Here is a 10,448-nt window from a genome sequence, read left to right as displayed (position 1 = left end):
CAGCAGCAAGAATGTCAGAGCCAAAGAATCCTGGAGTTTTCTGTGAGACTGTGTCTCCTGGTAACATCAGAAGCTACACCTATATAGTCTTACCAACATGACTGTCCAAATATGAGCAAAACGTGGAAGACAGAAATAGACATACCAAACTATAAGGGAACAAGCCCACAAGGCCTCTGTCCTGCACAAAGAACTATAGGCAGCTGAGGAAATCTGGGAACAAGAAAGGTAGCCCTCCCAGGGAAGAACACACCACTTTTGTCCAATGCCAAATGGTCATACCTGAAAACAGAAAAATAACAAGCAGTATACAGACTAGATAGCTTTTACTTAGGAGTATATATATATATATATATATATATATATATATATATATATATATTATATACATGCAATAACAATGAAAAAGAGGTCATGAATTTGAAAGACAGTGAGGAGGCATATATAGGAGAGTTTAGAGTTTCTTGAGACTCTACCCCTTTGTTCCTCTTCTTCTGCGTCTCTAATATAATTAATTTACTATGTCACATGTTATCTTGGCCAAAGACCCAGATTAAATGGCCACTTGACCTTGTAATAATACCTCACAACCATGTACCAAAATAAACTATTTCTATGTGTAAGATAATTGCCTTCGTATTTCCTTATAGTAACGTAAATCTGGATTGTATCATTCCAAAGGCACAGACAAAAAATAAATCAATGGGTTATACAAAACTAAAAGGCTCTGTCTAGCACATGAGTTGATCAATAAACTTCAGAGCCAACCTACATTGTGGTTTAAAAAAGAAAAAAAAATCAAGCCATACATATGGGGGAAAAGGTTATTTGAGGAATTTTAGGGACTCGTGCAACTCAAAAGAAAGAAGAAAATATCAGTGCACATAAAATCTGAGCAAAAAGAATCAGAAATTACTTTTAAAAGATATTCAAAAGACCAAGAAATACATTAAAAGGTCTTTAAAGCTACTAATCACCAAAAGAATACCAAGGAAAAAATCCATGAACTAACTACTTGTTAGAATGTCTTCTATCAAAAACACATTGCTTACATAGCAGAACAGACACCAGGACACAAAGGTGGTTTTCCTAAAGTAAGGCTAATCCATTGCATTGGGCTTTGCCGACCTCTAGAATTTCTCCTAAATCAGGAAAGTCTACTGTGTGATTTGTGGCCGTGGGGGACTGCATTTCCCTCTACCTTAATTAACAACAGTAACAAATAGGCAAAGACGGGGGTGAGGAGTAAAAACAATCTTGCTCAATGGTCACAGAAATGAAAGTTAGTGTACCCATTGTGGGGTGAGTGGCAGGGTTGCGAGGTGATGTTGAAGTGTACAGACTTCCAGTTAGAAGTTAAAGTGATGTATTCTACAACATGATAACTACAGTTTACGTCTCTCATTTATTCCCACGTCTCATCTCAAAAACTTCATTAACTAGATTGATTCATTTATTCTAGAACATCCAAAAGTAAAAAAGTGTCATGTTGTACATGATACATAGGCACAATTTTGTCAATGAAAAAATGTAAAAAGAAGAAAATTGCTGTCCTAGCTACATCCTAAAAGGCATGTAGCCATCATACAGAATCTTTGCAACATGGGCTGTCTGTTAAGTGGACGTTAAGTTGTTTTCTCACTGACCACATGGGTACAAGGAAAGGGTCCAGTCACAGTGGGGACATACTGAAAGAAATGCAAAATATGAGCCATGGATATTACTTCCTATGACGAGATAATTTGAGTGCATTCTTTGAAACATGAATTTAAACAATTTGAAATAAGAGCATAAAGGAAAAACAGAACAGCACTCACTTCTTTATAAATATTCTATATAAAGAATCATATAATTGTCTTTTAAAAGTTATAATTATACTTCCCTTGTTGCAGTTGTTTTATTTCTGAGATGATGTTTATAGACAAAATTTTATTTTAAGCACATTAAGGGTACTGGTTATTTAAAGTAACTCCCCATTGAACATTCTGTGGAATAAAGAATGCTTTTAACATGCAAATAGATAATCCCTATCTAATCATTTTTAAAGCCTTGGTTTCATAAGATGTTTTCTAGAAGTAGGATACAGCTGTGCGGCTGTCAGAAACATCTGGTAGTTGGCCTGTGGAACTGCTTGTCTTCCTTGTGGTACCTTCAAAACAGAAAGCCTGCTGGCCTCCTAGGAAGAAAGAGACATAGAGTCCTTCACTGTCACTCAAGTGTGGAGAATTAAAGAGAGGAGTTCCTCTGAGTTTTCCCCGTGATTAGGCTCTGCTATTTTCCATGGTAAAGCCTTAAAGCAAGCAAAGGACTCCAAACAAAATAATAGTCTTAATGAAGTCAGTCTCATATTCTCAAGGCCCAGGCCTCATTAATAATCATAAATCATACTCCCTCTCAAGCTAGTTCAAATGTCTCAGGCAAGGAGTTTTGCACAAGATTCTTTATATGTCTACCCTTTAGGTTGATAACATTTCAGGTGCTAAAAATACTTAAAATTAAAGGTTAGGAATGTGAAAATTTCTCAGAAACTCAAAACAATGAAAGTTTCTTTGCAATGAGTTCCAAAAAGAAATGTTTTGTAGGTTCCAAATTAATATTCCAGTTCTTTCCTCCTGAAATCAAGTCTGTGTCAGAGTTCAATATTGCAAAGGTTTAATCTTCAGGTCGGTTGCCTGGCTGCTAGTGTATGCTCGCCACATATTAGCCATGAGAAAGGCTGTTAGGGTAAAGCAGGGTTAAGTAAAGTGCTTTGGCCATGGAATTTCTAAAGTATAACTTGCCACGTATCAAATTAGAACAAGAGCCTTCTGACAGGATTTGCTAAATGTTATTTTTTAGAAACTTACCCAAGGAATCCACCAGCATCTTTTATCATCAACTAAAGAATACTTGGTGATTAATCTAACAAAATAAATTTTAATGCACCTTCCAGAAAAAAGAAAGACTTCTCAAACCATAAATCATTAAGAGTTGTAAGGACTCAGACAAGCGTGATGTCATGATAAAGTGACTAATGTCATAATAAAACAATGAGAACTAATTCTAGAGCCTGGGTTCCAGGGGCCATTCTGACTGCTGACAGTTATTTATGGAAAGATTTGAAATGAGTTTCTATGCACTTCAGTTGCCTGACGTACTTACCTATAACAGCATTGTGTTTGTGCATGCATTCATGTGCTTATGTGTGTTTGTGTGATATACGAAGGGATATAGCACTATAAGGCATGTGTGGCGGTAAGAAAATATGATGCAGAGAAGTGATTCAAAAAATAAAACCCAGAGTATGTGTTCTGTCAATTTCATACATGAAACAGCTCTGTGAGTCTCTACCCATGGTATTATGAGTTTACTGGAAAACTCAGGCATCGTGGCTTGCATTGCCGTTACCAAAATAGAAGGATAGCAAGGCGGGGCTTCTTTGTATCAGAGGTGTGAAAAATAATGAAGAACTAAAACGCGTTCCTCTGTTCTGCAAGTGAGAGAAAGCACCAAATGGAGTCTGACAGAACATTCTCATTTCCCAAAAGAACATTCCAGTTTTTAATCAGACTTTCTGAGGTTTCTGTCTGTAGAGAAATGTGGGATGTAGCCAGAGGGCTTGTCAAATCGAGCTCTTTGTTTTCTTAATAACAGAGAAAATGAAACTTTTTTGAAAATCACATTTGTCTTTAAAACTAGTCTAGAGACTGGTTATTAAAAAGAGTTTTAAACAGAGAGTGAACATTCCACAGTAGATTGATCACCAGTCACATTTGACTCTGGGAAGTCACTGAATCAGTCTATCTAGGTTTCATGTTCCTCACAAGGGAATGAAGGCAACCCCTTGGTTTTCTAATGATGAGTATGATGATAATAATTTGATCAGGATAGAGCACTGGATAAAGTTTTAGAAACAGTTGAATGAAAAACAAGCAATTAATAGTGGAAAACTATACCCCAGGAAAGTCTAGATTTATGTCCTTTATTACATCAATCATATGGATCAGGATAAAAATCTCAGTTCTAGAGTTTACTGCTGCTATGTACATGATTTAAGAATTAATAATCTGGGCACTGGCAACACATGCCTTTAATCCCAGCACTCGGGAGACGGGCAAATGGATCGATCCCTCTGAGTTCAACGCCAGCCTTGTCTACAGAACAAGTTCTGGGACAGCCAAAGCTACACATAGAAACCCTGTCTCAAAATAAAATAAAATAAAATAAAAATTTGATAAGCCCCAACTTCAAAAACAGCCAGAAAAAGCTGGGCTTGTTTTTCTGTGTGCCAAATTAAAACAAGACTAAGATGCTGCTGTAAGATGCTGTGAGGGTCTTCCTGCCCCGATTTCGTCCAGTGATGGTCTGCAATGTGGAAGTGTAAGCAAAATGAAGCATTTCTCCCCAATGTTGTTTATGGACTTGGTGTTTCATCGGAGCCACAGAAAGAAAACTAAGATACTATTCAAAGAATAATTTAGCTATCAACTTAAGCACTTTCTTCCTCTTTGGGAGTTCTCTGAAAGTAAAACGAACTATGTGTGAGCCATATTTTCTCAGATCCTATTCATAAAAAAATATTCTTCTATTAGAATGGACTTAGATTCTTGATTCTACATGACTGCCCACAGATTCAGAGGTACATTCTGATAGTAGCATAGACACTCATGAGTCCAGGAAGCTGTCATACAGAGGACAAATTAAGCTTCAGTTATCTTCATCAGTTAAGGAAGGTAGTTAGATAAAACTAATATGGCAGAAAAGGCAGTAATTCTTTTAAGATTATTTGAAATAACAGTAAGCCATTTTTTAACAGGTTCTTCCTCAGTGTATAAACTCCTACGTTATAAATATGCATGAGGATGAAACTTCCATTTCGTTCACTTAGTCTCCTTCTCCATGGGCAACTTCTGCTACTGACGTGGTTTCCAATAATTTGTGGCCATGGTTTGGATATGCTTTGTGTAGTTGTTCTGCTTCAGCTCTCTGAAGCTATCATTTCCATTACCATGGCTCCGATGCCACTTCGCTGTTTTAATGGCTGTGTAAGAATCTAGCTTGTACTTGAATCACAATTATCTAGTCAGGTTATTCTCTATCAACATTTAGAGTCCTACAGTTTGCTTTGACTCTTCAAACTAAAATTTCCATAAATATGTTTGTACTATACCATTTTTCACATAAGCTAAATATTTCATAAGTAATCTTCAATAAAGAAAAAAATTCAAAATGATTATATCTGTGTCTTTGTTATGGTAAATGTTATGTTAAAATGGATTCCCTTATATATGTTTAAGATTGTTAAAATGATTTGTTTTTGTTTTTCAATACAGGATTTCTCTGTAGCTTTGGAGTCTGTCCTGGAACTAACTCTGTAGACCAGACTGGCCTCAAACTCATAGAGATCCACCTGCCTTTGCCTCCCAAATGCTGGGATTAAAGGCGTGTACCACTGCTGTCCGGCTTAAAAATGAATTTTTTAAGAGTCTCTGAGTTTTTTATAAATGCATGGATTCAACTACAAGAATATAGGAGGAAGCTGCATATCTCATCATGCATAATGCCTATCTAGTTTCCCCCTGAAGGGTGTATTCGACGGGCACACTTAAATAAACAGACCAGCTCAAAACAACAGTTATAATTTAATAACTGAAAAATGGGGAAACTCATGAAGCAAAAGTTCCGATGTCTAAACGGGTCAGGCGAACAAAGCCTGCAGAGAGCGAGCGCACCTGAATTTCTAGGTTTTCTTCCCCTGGGGACCAGGTCGCAACACCCAAGCAAGATGTGATTGGCTGAACTTCCCTATCATCTCTCCCTTTTGTCTAAACAAGATCGAACCCAATACAACTATATACAATCAGAACAGATACCAAATATAAAATTACAAACAATAAACAATATTAAGCAAGAAACAAATAACAAAAGTTTTACTTAGCATTCTATTTCAAGGAGTCTAAATAATGTATTGAAATTAAGTTTAGCTAAATCATGAGGATGGTAACTACAGTTATCTAATCTTCAACTCCATCAAAGATCTGAGAAGGGAAGTAATATTACTTGAGTCAACAGGAAGTACAATCAAGAAACTTCCAAAATGTGCAACAAATGACAGAGACAACTGATTACCTGGGCAATTACCCAAAGTCTCATTTGCATAGGTTGTCCTATGTCTGTCTAAACGGGTCAGGCGAACACTGTGCGCAGAGAGTGAACACACCTGGATCTCTAGGTTTTCTTCCCCTGGGGACCAGGTCTCCATACCCAAACAAGATGTGATTGGCTGAGCTTCCCCATCATTTCCCAAATGATAGCCTGATGTCTTTGCAATTCTAAGTGCCTACTTATGAACTCCTTCTAACTGCATCACTTAGACACCAACTCTAAGCATTGCCATAGACTAGGGAAGGGAATGGTAGGTGACAAGACAGCCCTCTTAGGAAGGGATTCATGCCTGCTTTTGTATAGGTCACAGTGGGGCTCCCCTGGAAAGTGATTGAAGCAGAGGAACAACATTTTGAGTGGGTTTAGCAATGGGAATTGTGACAGGAGTCAGAACCTAAGCTCCCTCCACAATGGGCTGTCTTAGCTATGTTTTTATTAATGTGATAGAACACCATGGCCAAATGCAGCTTGGCAAGAAAAAATATATTTCTGCTAACAGTTGTAGCCCATTGTAAAGGACAGTCAGGACCAGGTAGGAACCTTCACTGTCAAAAACTGACCTCTGATTTTGGCTCACTGTCTACAAATTATGTTATCTATCCAAACTGAATTTAATAGAAAGTTTAAATTTTGGCTTTTATTTAAGAAGACAGTTGTAAATATATAAAATAGTAAATATTGTCATATTTAAATGAGAATTGCAATTTGGGGCAGATGCAATGATATAAATCTGTGACATCATTAGGTATCGTGGTGACAAATGTGACAGCGTTTCTGCTCAGGCTTGAGTAGGAAGAAAGCCTCTTGAGTCAGTCAAAACCTTTCCTTGGATGTGGGGTGAGGTCTTGACTCATTTCTGGGAATTTCAGGTCAGATCGATAAGAAATGCCCATCAAACTTCACGATAACACAGGTAAATCACAAGTGCACAGATGACCATGCAAACATGCTACTTTCTCCAAACGTCTCACTATCCTTTCTTATCGAGGGTAACACAACTTTTGCTTCTTTTTCTTTTCTAGATTTATTTATTTCTTATGTATACAGTGTTCTGCACTGCATGCATACCTGCAGGCCAGAAGAAGGACCCTCATTACAGCTGATTGTGAGTCACTATGTGGTTGCTAGGAAACGAACTCAGGACCCCTGGAAAAGCAGCCAGTGTTCTTAACCTCTGAGCCATCTCTCCAGTCCCCACACAACTTCTTAAAAGAACATTTTGGTGCTTCTCCAATTTTAAAGTAACCAGCTTAGTCAAAAGTATTCTTGACAAAATTCTTCCTTCTTAGTGGTGATGCCAAGGTGACTTATGCTCTTGACCAAGGCTCTTCTTGGAAAATAAGGAAAACAACACTTTCATGTTATAAAACCTCTCATAGGATATGCAGAAAAGCATTCCAAGTCTTACTTCTTTGTGTTAGAATTGAGTTTCTTCCAAGTCTGAGAAGAGATTCCAACTCCCTCCGCCTCTAAATCACCTCTGCAATACACTGTTCATTTCCTGTTTGGTGGCTGCCATGACTCAGTAGTTTCCTGGTCATTTTCAAATTGTAACCCAGGCCATGTGATCTCATTATTGATTTTTCAGCATTTCATAAATTAAGTTGGCTCTGTTCTGGAACCAATGTGGGTTTATGGTGCATCAAGAATATAAATGTAGGAAGTCTATGAAGTATCATTTTTTTTTCCCTCACGCCTCATGAGAGTAAAAAGAATAGGAGAAAATAGAACCTAGCTGACTTTGTTTTGGCCTTAGTCTGATGTGAGTAGTGATATTTCTCTACCATCAGTGACTCGCCTAGAGAAGAATTTTAAGAGGTGCCATATAAAATGGCCATTTTATCTGGGAAAGGCTAGCTTGTGATATAAATCAGATCAAAGCTTCCAGGGGAGAAGAACATTACTTTTTAGAATGATGAAAATGAGCTTGGTTTTTATACATAATGGGAAAAAGGAAAGGCTTCGAGATCCCAGGCCTGCAGAATCTATAATACTGCTCAAGAAAGGGGCAGCCTACCAACTGCATGGCATTAATCATTTACCCAGCGATTATTCCACAGCCCATTTTATGTGTGTTGATACACTACTGAAGGAGACAAACAAGGCAGAAATGGAAATTATGTGGATGTGATGTGGTAATCACAAGGTAATTTTAAACTTGCTATTTAAAATCTATTATTTAACTGTAATGGATTGCTTGATACATGCCCTTCGACCGACATTGGTGACCTGCCTACAAGTTGTGATACTGCAATTGTGGCACAAAACTTCCATGACTAACCAACTAATATCTGATTGGATTTAAGCTCCCCTCCATGAGACAGAGTCTATTTTATCAGCACTGCTTAGTGGCCAAGGACCTGATTTCAGATAGGTCCTGAGGGAAGAAAAATATTACTGCCCTGCTAAAGGGATGAGCAATAAAATGATGCCTAAGAACATCCTGCTACACTCACAGATCAGTGTCTTGCTCAGACATCCTAAGATAGGCTTCCTCATGTAGTAGATGGGAATAAACAGAGACTCACAACTGGACAGTAAGCAGAGAGTGAGACCATTCAGTCCTAAATGGGATGTTTCCATTAACTGCCTTCTGTAGGGCTCCAAAAAACCTTGCATAGCAGGAAGCAGAAAGAATTTAAGATCCAGAGGGGATGGAGGACATAAAGAACAAGGCATGCTAAACACAGCAGAACCACCACACATATGAGCTCATAGAAAGAGTGGCAGCATGCACAGGGCCTGCATCCCTTTAGCCTGATGGCGTCCCAGTGCTGAGAGGGAAAGTAGACATAAGCCACATCCCTAATTCAGAAGCTAACTCCAAATGACAACTGCGCACAAACAAGAAACTGGTTTTTTCCATCAGTGCCTCATTGGATGTACAAACCACTCTTAAGGCCAGAATCCATGCAGAGCAGTAGCCATCAACACAAAACAAACTCTGAAACTCAGCGACAATTTTTTTTTATGGTTCATTGTCTCCTAAGTCTTTTCCAGGCTTTTCTTCCCTTACATGTCTTTCACATAAATATTATGGTTTCTGGTTTTGTGTTTTTATAGAATTTCTGTGTTTCTGTACCTTTTACTTTGTCTCTTGCTCTTTTGATTTTATTTTACCACCTTTTCTCCCACCACCTCCTCCTCCTTCTATTGTTGTTGTTGTTGTTGTTGTTGTTGTTATTATTATTATTATTATTGATATATGCTTGTTTCCCACCCAGAGGAAGAAAGAAAGGGTATGGATTTGTGTGGGTAGAAAAGTGGGAGAGGAATTGGGGAGGGCAAACCATAGTTAGAATATATTGTATAAAATTATTAATTCTGAATAAAACCAAAATAAAACATTGTTGCTTGTGATTTGAAATAATGAATCGAAAAATAAAACCAAAATAACAAATATAGGATAGAGGTATTCTAAGGGTTTTATTCAAGCCTGCACGGAAACTATGATGGTTCTGCCTCTGCTACATACATCACTAGATAAAGGAGTGAGATATATAATCAGGAATCATGAGAACCGTGATAGACACAGTAATCACAAGGGTAAATTTCCTCCCTCTTTGCCTTTTTCCTGTTTATCTCATTCACTTTCAGCCATGTTAAGTTTATTATTAGTTTCTGGAAGAAACCTGAGATGTGGAGATAGTTTCACTTGCCACAATCTATAGAGAGTAGCTACTGATGGATCTGCTGTGATTTAAGATCTTGGCATGGTAAGCTTTATGGTATTGGTGTGAAATCTCTGCCAAAGGCCTATGTGTTTGATCACTTGGTCTTTTCTGTTGCTACTGCTTTGTAAAGTTGTGCACCTTTAGTGTAGAGGCATATTCAGATGAAGTGGGTTGCTTGGAGCAGCTTTGACCTTTATAATGCAGCCCTGCTTCTGGATCAAGCCTTTCCCCTTCTAATTCAATGCCACATAGCAGGTGGCTGTTGTGAATTCCTTGCCACAGAACCTTTCAACATCATATTTTCCCTACTGTAATGAACTGCATCATAAACAATAAGCCAAGATAAATCCCTCCTCCCTTAAGGCATTTCTTTCAGGTACTCTGTCACTGTGATGAGAAAAATAATTCACACAGGCAGGTGCTGGGCACTTAAATCATGAAATGGTTCCTAGGAATGAACCATGGCTCCTAGGAAGCTTCAGGAAGTATATGCTCACTTCAGTAGTGACCACACAGAACTTTATGGTGTTAGTTGCTACAATATGCCTAAACTCAGGTTCAGAACAGACAAGGTCTGATCAGTTACGTAGAGTGATGCAGAAACCTGGAGTACTGCAGATCCATGTAATG

The 10,448-nt window shown here is 38.0% G+C and overlaps 1 pseudogene; it reads left to right on the top strand.

Moving 5' to 3' along the window:
* The first annotated feature begins 1,044 nt into the window (after positions 1-1,044).
* LOC121433120 lies at positions 1,045-1,199 on the top strand (annotated as a pseudogene).
* The last annotated feature ends 9,249 nt before the right edge of the window (positions 1,200-10,448 follow it).

Source organism: Microtus oregoni, unplaced genomic scaffold (assembly GCF_018167655.1).
Source record: "Microtus oregoni isolate MIOR12 unplaced genomic scaffold, Mior012 000036F_ref0000092, whole genome shotgun sequence".
In the NCBI taxonomy this organism is placed as follows: Eukaryota; Metazoa; Chordata; class Mammalia; order Rodentia; family Cricetidae; genus Microtus; species Microtus oregoni.
The sequence above is the reverse complement of the archived record's forward strand: the minus strand, read 5'-3'. Positions and strand labels throughout refer to the sequence as shown.